Genomic DNA, 18,391 nt, shown 5'->3' with positions numbered 1-18,391 from the left:
GGCAAAAACAATTGCTGGCGAGCTTGTGGAGAAAAGAGGACACTTGTACACTGTTGGTGGGAATCTAATTTAGTACAATGACTCTGGAGAACAGTTTGGAGGTTCCTCAGCAAACAAAAAATAGAGCTACCATATGATCCAGCAATCTCACTGCTGAAATATAACCCCCAAAAAGAAAATGAGTATATTGAAGAGATATCTGAACTCCCATGTTTGTTGCAGCACTGTTCACAATAGCCATGATTTGGAAGCAATGTAAGTGTCCAACAGATGAATGGATAAAGAAAATGTGGTACTTATACTTAATGGAATAATATTCAACCATAAAAAGAATGAAATTCTGTCATTTGCATCAATGGAAATGGAGTTCATTATGCTAAATGAAATAAGCCAGGCACAGAAAGACAAACATCACAGGGTTTCACTTATTTGTGGGATCTAAGAATTAAAAATATTGAATTCATGGACATAGAGAGTAGAAGGATGGTTACTAGAGGCTGGAAAATGTAGTAGGTGGCTGGGAGGGAGTTGGAGATGTTTAATGGTTATGAAAAAAAAGTAGTTAGAAGGAATGAATGAGACTTAGTATTGAGAGCACAGCAGAGTGACTGTAGTCAATAATAGCCTAGTTGTACATTTTAAAATAACTAAAAGAGAGTAATTGGATTGTTTGTAACACAAAGAAGGGGATGGATACCCCTTTCCCCATGATGTAATTATTTAACATTGCACACCTGTATCAAAACATCTCATGAACCCCATATATATATAGATAGATAGATATAGATATATATCCACACACACACCTACTACGTATTAAAAATTAATTTAAAAAAATTAAAAATTTATATAAAAATATTTTATACAAATAGTTACCAGAAGAGAACAGGAATGGCTATAGTAATATAGGATAGAATAGATTTTCAGATAAAAACTATTATAAGAGACAAAGTAAGACATTACATAATGATAAAAGAATCAATTCACTGAGATATAATGATTATAAACATACAGCAACCAAACATCAGAGCTACTAAAAGTATGAAACACACATTGACAGAATCGAAGGGAGAAACAAACAGTTCTACAATAATCCTAGGAGACTAAAATGCTACTTTCAAATATGAATAGAACAACAGACACAAATCAATTATGCAATATAGAATATGAACAGCACTGCAGACTAATTGGACCTAAAACATACACAGAACACTCCATGCAACAAAAGCCGAATGCACATTTTTCTCAAGTGAACATGGAACGTTCTCCGGGATTGACCATGTTTAGTTCACAAAACAAGTCTTAATAAATTTAAAAGCTTGAAATTATATAAAGTATCTATTTTGAAAACAAATAAATGGAAATAGAAAAGAATAACAGAGGGAAAACTGTAAAATCCACAAATATGTGAAAATCAAACAACGCAATCTTAAACAACCAATGGATTAAAGGAGAAATCACAAGAGAAATTAGAAAATATCCTGAGACAAATAACAATTTAAACACAACATACAAAAGCTTATGGAATACAGTAAAAGGAGGGCTAAAACGAAAATGTATAAGTCTAAATGATTACACTGAAAAAATATCAAATCTACAACTCAACTTGACATCTTCAGGAACTAGAAAAAGAAGAAAAAAATTAACTCGAAAACAGCAGAAGGAAATAATAAAAATCAGAGCAGATAAAAATAAAACACAAATAGAGAAAATCAATGAAGTGAAGAAGAAGTTATTTGGAAAAAAAATCACCAAAATTGACAACCCTTTTCTAGATCGACTGAAAATGAAAAATAGAAGACTCAAGTGACTAAAATCAGAAATGAAAGTGGAGACATCACTATTGATTTTACAGAAATAACAACAATTATAAGAAGTATTATAAACAATTGCATATCAACAAATTAGATAATAGAGATTAAATGAGAAAATTGCTAGAAACACAGAACACACCAAGACCAAATCATAAAAACCTCCCAAAAAAGAAATGCCCAAAACCAGATGGCTTCACTAATGAATCCTGTTAAACATTTTAAAAAGAATTAACACCAATACTTCTCAAAATCTTGCAAAAAATTGAAGAGAAGTGTATTAGTCTGTTTGGGGTTTCTATAGACGAATATCTGAGGCTGGGTAGTTGATAAAGAAAGAAGGTTTATTTCACTCACAGCTCTGCAGACTGTGCAAGAAGCATAGTGTCAGTATTTCCTTCTGGTGAGGACCCCAAGAAGCTTACAATCGCGGTAGAAGAGGAAGTAAGAGCAGACATGTCACATGGTGAGAGGAGTAAGAGGGAAGGGAAGAGCTCCCAGGTTCTTTAAACAGCTCTCATATAAACTAAGAGAATGAAAAATCACTCACTACCACAAGGAAGGCACAAAGCCATCCATGAAGGATCCACCCCCTTTGCAAAAACACCTCACATCAGGCCCCACATCCAACATTGGGGATCACATCTCAACATGAGATTTGGAGGGGAAAATCATCTGAACTATATCAAAGAAGGAAGACATTTGAACTCATTCTATGTAGACAGCATTACCTTGATAATAAATCTATACAATGACACTATAGAAAAAAAATATATAAACTAATATCCCTTATGAGTATGGATTCAAAAATCCTCAAGAAAAAACTAACAAAATGCATCCAAAAGGACATTAATAGAATTATACACCATGATCAAAATGGGCTTATTTTTTGAAATCAAGGATGTCTCAACATATGAAAACAAAACAATATAATATACCACAATAACAGAATGAAGAAAAGATGCCCACATTATCATTTCAATAGGTGCAGAAAACACATTTGATAAAATTCAAACCCTTTTCGTAATTAAAAAAAAAATACTCAACAAACTAGGAATAGAAAGACAATACTTCAATATAGTAAAGGCCACATGTTAAAAACCCACAGCTAAAGTCAAGCTCAATGGTCAAAAACTGAAAGCTCTTCCTCTAAGATAGGTTTTTTTAGACAAGGATGCCTGCTCTCACCACTTCTGTTCCTTATGATACTGGAAGTCCTAGCTAGAGTGAATAGATAAGAAAACAAAAAATAATTTCAAGGATTTTTTTTAAATTTCTGCTCTAATTTCATTGTTTACCCAAAAGTCATTCAGGAGAAAGTCCTTTAATTTCAATGTAATTGTGTGGTTTTTTGAGGCCTTCTTGATATTTATTTTTATTTCACTGTTCTGAGAGCATACTTGGTATGATTCTGAATTTTTAAATTTATTGAGACTTACTTTATGGCTGAGAATGTGGCCGATCTTAGAGTATGGTGTGTGCAGATAAGAAGAATGTATATGCTGTTGATGTTAGTTGGAGGAGATAATGTGATTTTTATCAGTGGAAAACTCTAGAGATTCCCAGGGGAAAAACTGTTAGAACTAATAAATTGACTACATGTTTGTGTCTCCCTCTACCCTCACAATTTATATTTGAGACCCTAACTGCCAGTGTGGCTGTATTTGGAGTAAAGAAGTAATTAAAGTTAAATGAGGTCAAAAAATGGGGCTCTCATCTGATAGAATTAGTGTACTTATAAGAAAAGACACTGGAGAGCTCACTCTTCAAGCACATTCACTGAGGAAAGGCCATGTGATGATATAATGAGAAGGTAGCTGTCTTCAAGCCAGGAAGAGAGACCTCACCAGAAACCAAATCAACTGGAATTTGATCTTGCAATTGGAGCCTCCAGAACTATGAGAAAAGAAATTTCTGTTATGTAAACCACCCAAACTGCAGCATTTTGTTATGGAAGCTTGAGCTTATTAATGCAAACAAATTCAACACAGTTGCAGAATATAAATACAACATGCCAAAATCCATTATGTTTCTATACATTAACAATGAAAAATCTGACAAGGATATAAATAAAACAATTCTATTTACAATAGCATCAAAATAAGAAAATATTTTGGGGTCAGCTTAAACAATATGCTTAAGAGGTCAATACTACAGAAAATGATGTGTATGTTCAATGCAATTCCTATCAAAATCCCAATAAAATTGTGTGTAGAAATGGAAAAATCCATCCTAAAATTCCTATGAAATCTCAATAGACATCAAATAGCCAAAATAATCTTGAAAAATAATATAGCTAGAATTTTCACATTATCTGAATTCCAAAGTTATTACAAAGCTACAGTAATTGAATTAGCATAGTGCTGGCATAAAAATAGTCACATCAACTAGTGGAGTAGAATAGAGAAGATATGGTTGGCAATAGCTAAACTAGATAATACCTCTGTGAGAAAGGGGAGAAGTTATTGTCTACGAGTGAAAGGTCTGTTTTAGCTTTCACTTACCTCCTCACTGGGCACCACTGGACAATAAAAAATTGTCACAAATCTATGTGGCAGACTGGGCTGAGTGGAAGATCAAAAGCTTAGATCTCTCAGAGAATCAAGGAACCATCTACTTCTGGGTTTCTTGTTATGTAAGACAAATTAAATCCCTAATAATTACCATTTATGGAGAGTTTTTTATTTATGGATAAGTTCAGTTCTTAATTGATACAACTATGGAAAGGGTTATTTGGGGAGGGACATCATTGCCAGGGCAAAAAAAAGTCCACATCTTTTTCTATGCATTTGGAAGAATGGATTTTCCTGAGAAATGTGAAAATTGGAGGAAGTACTTTTTAGGCCTAGTTGTGGAAATAGTAAAATAAGATACTTATTTCTTAGGAATTTACATTTCTCTAGGATGCTTAGCAAATAAAAAAAAAAGATATTCGTGGAGTTATGAGCTCCAGTAATGATCCAACAGGTATTTGAACCTAGGCATGAAGACTGAGTTTGCACAGGGCAGAAATTTTGTGTTCCTTTAATCCTACCAATTCTTTCCTGGCACTTGGCTGGGCATACACAAACCAGAGAATATACACGGGTTGTAGCTTATACACACTGGTTTTAGCTTTCCTATCCTTTGCACCCTGCACCTCTCCCCACCTCTCCCAACATCCACAACATAGACAGAAGTCCAAGTTCCTGGTACAGACTGGGTCATGGAGTCCTGAAAACATTATTCAAGAACAATTTCCTGCAGACTGTCCCAAAGGGAGTGGGATAAGTCAAAGTGAGGGTGAGGATTGGGGTTGATCCAAAAGTCAATATTTCAAATAAGCCAAAATCAAAGCCAACCACTCTCTCAAACCATTTATCCAAAGGAGCTGTTCCAAGTCAAACAAATCAAACCATATAATGTCACTCACAAACCCCCAACCCCCACTCCAATGAAATACAGTCATGTATAGCAGCCAACAAAGTCAACAAATATACAGATCACATACTGTCACTCACAAACTCCCAACCCCTACTCCAATGATATACAGTCATGTACAGTGGTAAACGGTCGTAGTACTCTCTTCCAATAAGCCCTGATAGAGCCACATAATCCTTTCCAACATGATGCACCAGACAGTCATGAAGAATTTATTTGTCAGTATATGAAATGGTATTTATTTGCCACTCTGGGACTTGGATAGAAAGGGAGAATTTGGACATGAGGCAGCGAGGTGCAAAATGGAGATCAAAACAAAAGCAAAAGTCAGGTTAGGACACTAAGTGGAAGTGGTGGTGGCCTAGATGGGGCATGGAGATGATCTCATTGTTACTTAGGGCAGAGAACAGGTGAAATTTAATGACTGATTAGATACTGGCAAAGAGGGCATTGAGGGGAGAAGAAGTCAGAAATTCTGCCAGATTTCTGACTTGGACTACTTGGTAGAATATGCTTTACATAAAAATCACTGACTATTGAAAATTAACTCCTTATATGTGACTGATTATTTATATTAACTCCTTATATGTGACTAAACGTGGTGATTTGTAAACAGACAGATGCAGCATGCTAGTGGCAACAAGACAGGGTGAAGAGACATAGAACTAGGAGTCAGGGAACCAGGATGCTTTCCCAGCTCTGCCACAGCTGTTCTAGTTGCCCTTGGGACTGGTCCTTTCACCTCCTAGGGTTTCCCTTCCTCTCTTGTAAAGAAAAATGTACACTGAAAGATTTCTTCTTTCACATGACAAAAGTTGTTTCATCTTTTTGATAAAAGCGAAAGGATTAAAAATGAAGTACTGAAGTAAAACCTGCAGAAATCCACTGACCCAGAGAGGATAGATGTAAGGGCCCTGTGGAAAGTAACTGAGGCTTAAGTTGGGGCAAGGTAGAAGCTGTTAAGGTTTGCTGGCCCAGTCTAGATAGGAGTATCTCAACAGTGCCATTTCACAAGAACATTCTGGAGACAAGGTCCTTGGAGAATGCAGCACTAGGAAGACTAAGTAAGGAAGCTGTGATATTAGGGATATAGAGAGAAGCAAGGAAGCACAAGAAGATAATTATAGGTTTCTAGCCTATGTCTGGCGCACTTTCTAGGAGTTTAACTATCCCATCCCTGCCTCTAGACTGTCTTCACTGGATTCTGACCTATGCTAACATTTTCCCTTATTTTTCAAACTTCTCTGAACCAAACCACGCACTCTTAGGCCCTTGCTGCAAGGTTGTTTTATATATTTTTCTTTCTTTCACTTTCTTTGGGGCCGATTGGTGTTGACTTCCCATTCTGTTTTCAAGCTCTAAAGCTAACTCTGCCAAATACGCTCTGCTCATCCTTTGGAGAAGGATACTTCCCCAAGAGACTTCAGTTCTCATGGCTAGCCTTGGAACAGCCTTTTTTTGTGAAACCACAGTTATTTGGAGGTCCCCAAAAAGCATCCAAGTTTTTTCAGTGTCAAAGAAGCTCCTTAGAACAGAACACTACTTTTTTTTATGCTACTAAACATCCTTCACAGATGAGTAACCCTTGGTTCTAAGATTAGGTACATTTTTTGTTCTACTTCCCAAGGATGAGCATCCTATCCTCCTGGAGCAATTTTTGTGACTTTTCCTAAATTGGCTCATTTGTTCTCCTCTCTTTGTTTCGGAGTCTGAAGTTCATCATCAGGTACATTGTTGTCTTCACTGTGTTTCTCAAGAGGCCTCAAACCCTGGTTTAACAAATTGTCCTGGTCTTAGGTTATACCTGCTCAAACTTTCAGAGGTGGATATGTAAGTTGATCCCTCTGCAATAATAATAATAACACATGCGTAAACAGAGCAGTAAATATTATAAAGCACGCCTGCTTATGATTTATTGGAATCCTGCCTGTGAAATGGGTGGATCAGAGGTTATTACCCTCATTTTCAAAAGGAAAATCTGTGTTCCAGAGAAGGGTTGTGACTTGCGCAAGGGCACATTGCAGGACTATGTAATTCTTAGTCTAATGTTCTTTGTGCTCTGCAGTGGGCCTCTGGATAAGGGTAGCTTACATCCACAGTGGGATCAGTCTTCTCCTGGCAAGTCCTTTTTTCCAGGGCCAAGGAGCTGGCAGCCTTAGAGTCCATCTGGTCTCCAGTGGATGAAGCTTTCAGTGATTGGTGGTAAGCCGCACCCCCCAGTCCACTCCATTAGGAATGTTCTATTTGAACTGCTGGAGGCACGAAAAGCACTGGGATATGTAAGCATGCAGCGGAAATCTGCTTTGTATTTGCAGTTTGCAGACTACAAACCACAAAGCACTGGTTTGGCGCTCAAGAGGCCTGAGAATGTTTGAGCAAGCTTACAATCCAAGGAAAGGGCAGAATTTCCAGTGCCAAATTATTGGAAGAAAGGGAAGAGGCATTTAAAAGAGAAACAAAAAAGATGGAAGCAAGTGAGAAGGCTGAAACCCATTTTGTACCATTTGTTAGATGAAGGAAAACTGAGACTCAGAAAGATGAGAGGATCTAGCTGAGGTTCTACTATCAATGCTTGACAGGGGAAAGATTCAAATTCACTTTGTGTGCTCCCAAAACTGGTATACTCTCCACTGTATCCCACTGCCATGCTAGGTGCCCTCAAAGGAAGGTTTCCTTGTCTGGTTCACTGTCTTTCTTCCATTCAGTCAAGGCCTACACTGTTCAGCTTTCACATCTCCAAGAAAAACATTGTGAGAGGGAAGCAGGGCACAGTGGTAAAATGACTTTGTTTTGTCTGCATGTATATTGAGAGAAGATGAGGGAACCTTCTCCCAGCATGCTCAGAAGGGAAATAGTTTCTGCTGGCTTTCAGCTGCCTTGCTTTATATCACTTTTAATCATTTAATAATTTATAGTAGGTGATTGATAACACATCTGACTCAGACACCCAGAGAAGGAGTTTTCCAATAACTCGGCTTTGTAAGTGACATAAAGAACTATCTAGCCTTGGCAAGTTCATTACCTGAAGCATAAGCTAGAGATCCTCATAACTGTTTTCAGCTAAACATCTGGAGGAGAGTGTTCTGTCTGGATTTAGACCCTTAGTGGGCCTCCCATTTGCTTTATGAACTTTGAGTACTTATTGAAGTCTCTGTTGCCTCTGAGTAGGAGAAAATGTCCATTCTTCAAGTGCAGGGCTATGGTAAGGATTAAGATGAGCTCATATTGGATGTGCAATGTGAGATAAATCTTCAGCCTGTTCCTTGGAACTAGTGATTATAGACAAACCAGATGACTGTTGTCTCTTTTCAAATAAGTTTGTACCTAGTTGTTTGATTAAACATGGGTAGTAAGAAAGATTAGTGGGCTAGAAGTCAAAATATCAAAATTCTAATCTTAGCCAAGTCTCTTCTCCTCTCTTGACCTTGGTTTTCACATTATAACATGAAGAAGTGAATTAACTAGTATTTAGGAGCCTTCCTATTTCTAACAGACTTACTTGGACATCCATTGTATCCTTACAAAGATTTAAATACTTTTAAAATACTTTAATTTTAAAAAAACACAGAAGTATTACATGTTCACTTAGAATAAGAAAATTGAAACAACAAAATAAAAATAAAATGAAATAATTCAATTCCTAGAGATGATTACTGTTAAAATTAGGATATTTATTCTTCTGAACATTTAATGTGCATTTATTTACAATTATATATTGTATTTGAGTTTTTATTTCTAAAAATATAATCATATTGTATGTACTATTTTGTAACCTACTTCTTTCATTTTATAAAGCAACACAAATATTGTGCAGAGGTGGAAAATGTATGCCACTTTCCTCATGTTGTGGGTTTAACACACAAGAAGATGTCTTTCACCCTTTTTTCTTTTTTTTTTTTGAGACGGGGTCTCGCTCTGTCCCCCGGGCTGGAGTACAGTGGCCGGATCTCAGCTCACTGCAAGCTCCGCCTCCCGGGTTTACGCCATTCTCCTGCCTCAGCCTCCCGAGTAGCTGGGACTACAGGCGCCCACCACCTCGCCCGGCTAGTTTTTTTTTTTTTGTATTTTTTTAGTAGAGACGGGGTTTCACCATGTTAGCCAGGATGGTCTCGATCTCCTGACCTCGTGATCCGCCCGTCTCGGCCTCCCAAAGTGCTGGGATTACAGGTTTGAGCCACCGCGCCCGGCCGTCTTTCACCCTTTTTTTTCACAATCTTACTAATTCCATGTTTTCTCCTTCCCATGAAGGAATTGTTAATTCAGAGAAATTTAAGGCACCATATATATTGATGGATAAGTTTGTTATACTTAAAAAACAGGATCAGGCCAGGCATGGTAGCTCACACCTGTAATCCCAGCACTTTGGGAGGCTGAGGTGGGCGGATCACCTGAGGTCAAGAGTTCAAGATCAGCCTGACCAACATGGAGAAACCCATCTCTACTAAAAATACAAAATTAGCCAGGCGTGGTGTTGCATGCCTGTAATCCCAGCTACTCGGGAGGCTGAGGTAGGAGTATCGTTTGAACCCAAGAGGCGGAGGTTGCAGTGAGCCGAGATTGCACCATTGAACTCCAGCCTGGGCAACAAGAACAAAACTCTGTCTCAGATAAATAAATAAATAAATAGGATCTCTCTTTTCACTTTAATTTCACTACCTACACCTAGGCACTTATGGCTTTCCTCTACATCTAAAAAATCCTCTAAATTTACATGTGCATCCTCTACATTTAAAAAAAAAAAAAAAACTCTCAAAACTCAACAGTAAAATGTTGACTTCTAGCATAACAGTGGAAGGAACTTCACTGACCAGTGAAACCAGTGAAAATACTTTTTTTAAAAAAATCATATAAAAGTTTTGAAAATTGTCCAAAGGACAAAGAGCAAATGAAGAAACATCTATTCAATAAAATCTACAAATATTTATTTTAAAAAAGGAAAGTCTGTGGTATTTGAACCAAGACTGCTCTCTCTCATCCTGCTTCTGGCTTAGCAAGGTGAAGACTCAACTCCAAACTGTTGCAGCCAAGGACACAGGACCTCCTCTTTCCTCAGTTCCCAGTGGGAGGTCTTTCTACCCAGAAGAAGCGGGATTTCAGCATTTCTCACATTGCCCCCCTAGATGCTACAACCAGTGGAGGTTATAGTGAAAGGAACTGAGAGGAGATTCATAGATCTAATGAAGATACAGCCTAAACCGTAGACTGAGTTTTGAGGAGAGAACTAGGGAATAAGATATCTGGGAGGCATTTTGCTGAAATCAGAACAAATAGAAAACACTGACCACTGTTCCATAAAATGAGCCACAGTGTGATAGATTCATTTGTAGAGTACTTTTATAACCCAGGCTTGTTATGAATAAACGATAGAGCAACAGGGCAGCAATAAGTGGAGCATAACAGTTGGGTATGTTCACAGAAGAGCGGAAGAGAGCCCTACCACCTTCAAGTGACTGTGTTATACCCAGACATGCATCTCTCTGAGAAGCAACCTCACAGACTTAACTCCCTGTGAAGGATTCATGGAAAGTAGAATTCACCAAAATAACTCAGTCAGTCACTAAATAAATAAACAAGTAAATAATAAGAACAAGCCCCAGGAGTGAGTGTACCAGTATCAGAAGTGCTAAAACATATTATCTAAAATACCTAGTTCTCCCCAGAAAATTACAACAAATGCAAAGAAACAGGAAACTATGACCCACACAGTGGAAAAAAGCAAGCAAAAAATATTGTGCAAGAGTGACCAGATGTCAGATGTAAGAGGAAAAGATTGTAAAGTAGTCATTATAAATTTGTTCACAGAACTAAGAGAAAGCTCAACTAAAAAAGTAAAAGAAGGTATGACGACAACATTGATCAAAAAGATAATATGAATAAATAGAAATTATTTAAAAGAATCAAATAGAAATTATTGACTTGAAATGTATAGTAGCTGAAATAAAATACTCATTAGAGGGGCTCAACACTAAATTTGAACTGGCAGAAAAAAAATGATGACCCAACTTGGAGTTAAATCAATAGAGGTTACAAAGGACAGAGAGAAAAAATAATGAAGAAAAACCAAGAGCCTCAGAGAAATGCGGGACACCATTGAGTACTCCAGCGTGCACATAATACGAGTACTAGAAGGAGAGGAGAGAAAAAAAGAAATATATTGAAAGAAATCATAGTTGAAAACTTCTGCAATTTATTCAGGAAGCTCAATAAACTCCAAATAGAAAAATACAAAGAAAGTCAAAAACAGACGTATCATCATAAAAATGCTGAAAATAAAAGAAGCAGAAGAAAATCCAGAAAGTAGCAAGAGAAAAATGACATACTACTTATGGAAACCGCAATAAGATTAACATTTGATTAACTGATGTCTCTGCAGAAACAATGGTGGCCAGAAGGCAGTCAGATAACCTATTTGAAGTGCTCAATGAAAAACACTATCAAGAATTGTAAATCCAGCAAAACTGTTTTAAAAATTAAGGCAAAATAAAGACTTGCAAGACAAGCAAGAACTGAGAGAGTTCATTGCTAGTAGACCTGCTGCTATAATGTGAATGTTTGTGTCCCTCCCCAAATTTACATTTTGAAATCTTAACCAGGTGAGAGGATATGTGACCTTTGGAAAATGATTAGGTCATAAATGGGATTGGTGTCCTTCTAGAATAGGCCCAAGGAAGATTGTTCTTCCCTTCCACTATTTGAAAAGGCACTGCCTATAAGAAAGCAGGTCCTCACCAGACACTAAATCTGCTGGTGTTTTGATCTTGGCCTTCCCAGCCTCCAGAACTGTGATAAATAAATTTATGTTTTTCATAAGCTATCCAGTCTATGATATTTTGTTATAGCATGCTGAATGGAATAAGATATAAGAAATACTAAAAAATATTCTTCAGGTTGAAAGCGAGTGACCACAGATGGTAATTTAAATACAAATGAACAACAACAAAAAAAATGATGCCCATAAAGGCACTTATGTAATTCTAGTAGACACTCTTAACATATATATTTTACTCATTTTCTCTCTTAACTGATTTAAAAAGCATTATCTAAAATAACGTGTATAATGTATTGCTGGGTATCATATAAAAAGTAATATATATGTAATATATTTACCAATAACAGCACAAAATAAGTGGGTGGAAACAAAGCTGTAAGCGGCTAAGGAAAGGATAAAAGATGGTAAATCAATAATTATAACTACGTATTGTTGGCTTTTTGACATCAGTAGAGGAAATATGTGTAACTAAAATACAATTTAAAAAGGGAAAAGAAATATAGCTATACGGGGTAACATTTCTATATGTTGTGGAATTAAGCTACTATAAATCTGAACATGATTCTAATCAGTTAAGATATATGGTAATCTTAGCACAATCAGTAAAAAAACCTAAAAATCACAAAAAAGCTCATTAATGAGATTAAAATGCTGCATTAGGAAATATTCATTCAATGCAAAATAAATCACTAGAGGAGGAACGGAGGAACAAAAACAGTATGAGACATGTAAAATAAAAAGTAAAATTACAAATGTAAATGCAAAAATATGAACAATAACATTAAATACATGTGAATTAAACAATCCAATCAAAAGTCAGAGATTGTCAGGCAGGATTTTAAAATATATATGATCCAAGGGGAGGCACAGAAAAATGGCCATGTAGCCATTATCTCCATTGATTATCCCACCTTGCCAAAGAACACCAAATTTAACAACTAGCTACACAAGAATGCTCCCTCATAAGAACCAAAAATCCAGTGAGTAATCACATTATCTAATTTTAACATCATATTTAGGAAAGGATCAATGAAGAGGGTAGGAAAGACAGTCTTGACTAATTTACACCACCACTACCCTATCCCCAGCAGTGGCCACATGGCACAGAGAAAGAATCTGTGCATTTGGGGCAAGGAGAGTACAGTGATTGTGAGACTTGGCATTGGAACTCAGTGCTGTCTTGTCATAGCAAAAAGCAACATGGGGCAGAACTCACACAAAGGTCATGGAGGGAGCATTTAGACCAGCACTAGACAGAAGAGAATCATCCATCCCAGTAGGTAGAACGTAATTTCCAGTAAGTCCCACCACCACGGGCTAAAGTGTTCTGCAGTTTGAAATAAACTTGGAAGGCAGTCTAAAACACAAGGACTACAATTCTTGGTCAAGTCTTGGCGATGTGCTGGGCTCAGATTCAATGGACTCTGCATACACACAACCTAGTGAGACACCAGCTAGGGCAGCCAAGAGAGTAGTTGCATTACCACTCCCCAACCTCAGTCAGCAGAGCTTGCAGCTCCAGGACAGACTCCTGTCTGCTTCAGGAGAAGAGAGGGGAGAGTAAAGAGGACTTTGTCTTGCAACTTGGATAACAGCTCAACCACGGTAGAATGGGGCACCAGGCAGAGTCCCAAGCCCCACTCCTTTCCAGGTCACAGATCCCAGATGATGTTTCTGGATACATGCTCCAGGATGGAACCCACTGCCATGAAGGGAAGGACCCAGTTCTGGCCGGATTCATAGACCGTTGCCTAAAGAGCCCTTGGGCCCTGAATAATCAGCAATGGTAGCCAGGCAATACTCACCTTAGGTGAGACTCAGAGTTGTCCTGGCTTCAGGTGTGATCCAGCACAAAACCAGCTTTGGTGGCTATGGCAAGCCACCGTGGTGGTAGCTATTTCCTTTTGCTTGAAGGAAGGAGAAGGAAGAGTAAAGGGGACTTTGTCTTGCAGTTAAGTACTACTTCAGCTTCAGTTGGATAAAGCACCAAGCAGTCTCCTGGAGTCCCTGATTCTAGGCCTTGGCTCCTGGATGGTGTTTCTGGACCTCCCTTGGGCCAGTGGGGAGTCGATTGCCCTGAAGGGAGAGACCCATGCCTTGCAGCATTCACCACAAGCTGAATGAAAGAGCCCTTGGGCATATAGTGAACATCAGTAGTAGTCAGGCAGTACTCACCATGGGTCTGAGGTGGTGCTTCCCATAGAGAGAGACTCTCTTGCTTAAAGAAAGTAGAGGAAGACTGGGAAGAACTTTGTCTTGTGGCTTGGATGCCACCTCAGTCACAGTAGAACAGAGCACCAGGAAGATTCCTAAAGTATCCAGGTCCAGGCCCTGGCTCCAAGACAGCATTCCTGGACCCACCCAGGGCTGAGGAAACTCAGTGCCCTGAAGGGAAGAACATAAGCCTAGCTGGATTCACCACTTGCTCATTGTAGAGCCTTGGGTCTTGAATGAATATAGACAGTACCCAGGCAGTGGTCACCATGGGCTTTGGGCAATATCCAGTGCTATGTAGGCTTTTGGTCTGACCCAACACAGTCCTTGTGGTGGCAGCCACAGCAATACTTGTGTCACCCTTCCACCAACTCTTAACAGCTCAGCACAGAGAGAGAGAGACTCCATTTGTTTGGGGGAAAGTAAAAAGAGAGAACAAGAGTGCCTACTTGGCAACGAAGGAATTCTCCTGGAACTCACCCAAGACCACCAAGGCAGTGTTTCTCTGAGTCTGCAAGAGCCACAGCATTACTGGTCTTGTAGTGTTCACTAAAGCAAATAAGGTTGTAGTGACAAAAGACTTAGATCACAACACTCACATGCCTTCGAATACTTGGAAAGCCCTCACAAAAATGATGAGTACAAACAAGCTCAGACTGCAAAGATGATAATAAACACCTAACTCTTTAATGCTCAGTGATGAACATCTGCAAGCAACAAGAACATCCAGTAAAACATGACCTCACAAAACAAACTAAATAAGACAACAGTGACCAATCCTGGAGAGACAGAGATATGTGACTTTTCAGACAGAGAATCCAAAATAGCTGTTTTGAGGAAACTCAGTGACATTCAAGAAAACACAGAGAATGAATTCAGAATCCTGTCAGATAAATTTAACAAAGAAATTGAATTTTTTTTTTTATTATTATACTTTAAGTTCTAGGGTATATGTACACAACGTGCAGGTTTGTTACATATGTATACATGGCCATGTTGGTGTGCTGCACTCATTAACTTGTCATTTACATCAGGTATATCTCCTAATGCTATCCCTCCCCACTCCCTCACCCCATGACAGGCCTGGGTGTGTGGTGTTCCCCACCCTGTATCCAAGTGTTCTCATTGTTCAATTCCCACCTATGAGTGAGAACATGTGGTGTCTGGTTTGCTGTCCTTGCAATAGTTTGCTCAGAATGATGGTTTCCAGCTTCATCCATGTCCCTACAAAGGACATTGACTCATCCTATTTTATGACTGCATAGTATTCCATGGTGTATATGGCCACATTTTCTTAATCCAGTCTATCATCGATGGACATTTGGATTGGTTCCAAGTCTTTGCTATTGTGAATAGTGCCACAATAAACATACATGTGTATGTGTCTTTATAGCAGCATGATTTATAATACTTTGGGTATATACCCAGTAATGGGATGGCTGGGTCAAATGGTATTCCTAGTTCTAGATCCTTGAGGAATTACCACACTGTCTTCCACAATGGCTAAACTAGTTTAAAATCCCACCAACAATGTAAAAGTGTTCCTATTTCTCCACATCGTCTCCAGCACCTGTTGTTTCCTTACTTTTTAATGATCAGCATTCTAACTGGTGTGAGATGGTATGTAGCCCTCAGAAACAATACCACACATCTACAACCATCTGATCTTTGACAAACCTAACAAAAACAAGAAATGGGGAAAGGATTCCCTATTTAATAAATGGTGCTGGGAAAACTGGCTAGCCATATGGAGAAAGCTGAAACTGGATCCCTTCCTTACACCTTATACAAAAATTAATTCAAGATGGATTAAAGACTTAAATACTAGACCTAAAACCATAAAAACCCTAGAAGAAAACCTAGGCAATACCATTCAGGACATAGGCATAGGCAAGGACTTCATGATTAAAACACCAAAAGCAGTGGCAACAAAAGCCAAAATTGACAAATGGGATCTAATTAAACTAAAGAGCTTCTGTACAGCAAAAGAAACTACCATCAGAGTGAATAGGCAACCTACAGAATGGGAGAGAATTTTTACAATCTACCCATCTGGCAAAGGACTAATATCCAGAATCTACAAAGAACTTAAACATATTTACAAGAAAAAATCAAACAACTCCATCAAAAAGTGGGCAAAGGACATGAACAGACACTTCTCAAAAGAAGACATTTATGCAGCCAACAGACACATGAATAATGCTGAACATCACTGGCCATCAGAGAAATGCAAATCTAAACCACAATGAAATTGAAATATTTTAAAATCAAGCAAAAATATTGGAACCGAAAAATGAAATTGACATACTGATGAACGCATTAGAGTTCCTTACCAGCAGAAATAAAAAGAAAAGAAGAAATAATAATTGAGCTTGTAGACAGGCTATTTGAAAATACACAGTCAGGGGGAGGCCCAAGGCAGGTCGGCGGAGGCCTCCCGCAGTCCTGGAGGAGGGGTGGGAGCGTGGAGTCCGCGGGCGATGCAACTTCCGGACGGGACTCCCCTCTGTCCTCCCCTCATGTCTCCCCTTCCTCTCACCTAGTCCCGCTCCATCTTCCATCCGCGACTCTTCCGACCGGAGCTTTCAGAGTATGGTTGCTCAAGGAAAGCCGTCGCCGCCCCCGCCTCGGGGCTGAGTTAGAGTGCCTGCTCTGTGTCACTCCCCAGGCCGCCTCCTTGCCCCCAGTGGCAGGCTCCGTTCTGTCTCGAAGCCCTCCCCCAAACTCCATCAGTGGAAATCGGCTCCGCAGGACCCGCTGGGGCCCAACCCCTACCCGTGGTGCCCAGAAGACCTGGCTATGGCACCATGGGTAAACCCATTAAACTGCTGGCTGTTTTCAGGTTGAAATCCCAAAGATTGATGTCTACCTCTATGAGGTAGATACTAAACCAGACAGACAAGTGGCCAGACAAGATATTAAACCAGACAATGTCCCAAGATATTAAACCATGGAGGTGGTTGACTCAACGGTTCAGCATTTTAAAGTAACTATATTTGGAGACTGTAGACCAGTTTATGATGGAAAAAGAATTCTTTACACCGCCAATCCTGTGGCAACTACAGAGGTATATTTACATGTTACTTTACCTGGAGAAGGTGGAAAAGATCGACCTTTTAAGGTGTCAATCAAATTTGTCTCTTTGGTGAGTTGGCACCTACTGCATGAAGTACTGACAGGACGGAACTTGCTTGAGCCACTGGAATTAGACAAGCCAATCAGCACTAACCCTGTCCATGCAGTTGATGTGGTGCGACGACATCTGCCCTCCGTGAATACACACCTATGGGGCGTTCCTTTTTCTCAGTTCCAGAAGGATATGACCGCCCTCTGGGAGGGGGCAGGGAATATGGTTTGGATTCCATCAGTCTGTTTGGCCTGCCGTGTGGAAAATGATGCTTAATATTGATGAAAGAGACCTCCGGCAGCAGTGTGGAGAATAGATAGAGAAGAAAAAAACTAATCGGAGAAGCCAGTTAGGAGGCTTTTCAGTCACCAGTTCAAGTTTCGGTCTACATGTTACTTTCTTGAGAAGCAGTGTTTGACACCCTTTCCCCTCCATCCAGCCATCCCCCAAGTCTGACTTAGGTATTCGCTTCTGTATTCCCATAGCACTGTGTAATTCCCCTATAATAGCATGTATCACCCTGAATTATGAATGTTTATTGTTCTGTCTCTCCTATTAGAATGAAAGCTCCGTGAAGGGATTGTCATTTTATTCACCAGTGTATCTTCCATGCCCAGCACAACTTTTGGTAATATTAAGCAGAGAATGAATAAATAAATCCAAGAGCACAGGAGGAGGAGCATCCAATGAGCCTGAAAAATCACAGAAATATTTGTGGTAGTATGTGATATCTTAGCTGAGCTTTAACAAGTATAATGAGACCAAGAGTTTGGTTTGAAAATGAGGTACTCAGGAATAAATGATTTCTGAGGTCTCTAAGATATTATAAAACTTTATTGAAAGATCTAAGAGAAAATTTAAATAAATGAAACACATTACCCTTATTGAGAAGACTCATTTTATAAAATGTCAGTTCTCCCCAAATTAATCTATAAATGTAGTTTTAATTAAAATTCAAATTGGGGGCCAGGTACGGTGGGTATGCCTGTATTTCCAGCACATTGGGAGGCCAGGGTGGGAGGATCACTTGAGCCCAGGAGTTCTGAGCAA

The 18,391-nt window shown here is 38.9% G+C and overlaps 1 pseudogene; it reads left to right on the top strand.

Annotated features, from left to right (window-relative positions):
• Positions 1 to 7,516: 7,516 nt before the first annotated feature.
• Positions 7,517 to 17,657, top strand: LOC117077747 (annotated as a pseudogene).
• The last annotated feature ends 734 nt before the right edge of the window (positions 17,658 to 18,391 follow it).

The sequence above is a fragment of the Trachypithecus francoisi genome, unplaced genomic scaffold (assembly GCF_009764315.1).
Source record: "Trachypithecus francoisi isolate TF-2019V2 unplaced genomic scaffold, Tfra_2.0 Lachesis_group6, whole genome shotgun sequence".
NCBI lineage: Eukaryota > Metazoa > Chordata > Mammalia > Primates > Cercopithecidae > Trachypithecus > Trachypithecus francoisi.
This window is presented reverse-complemented; position numbering and strand designations above follow the sequence as displayed.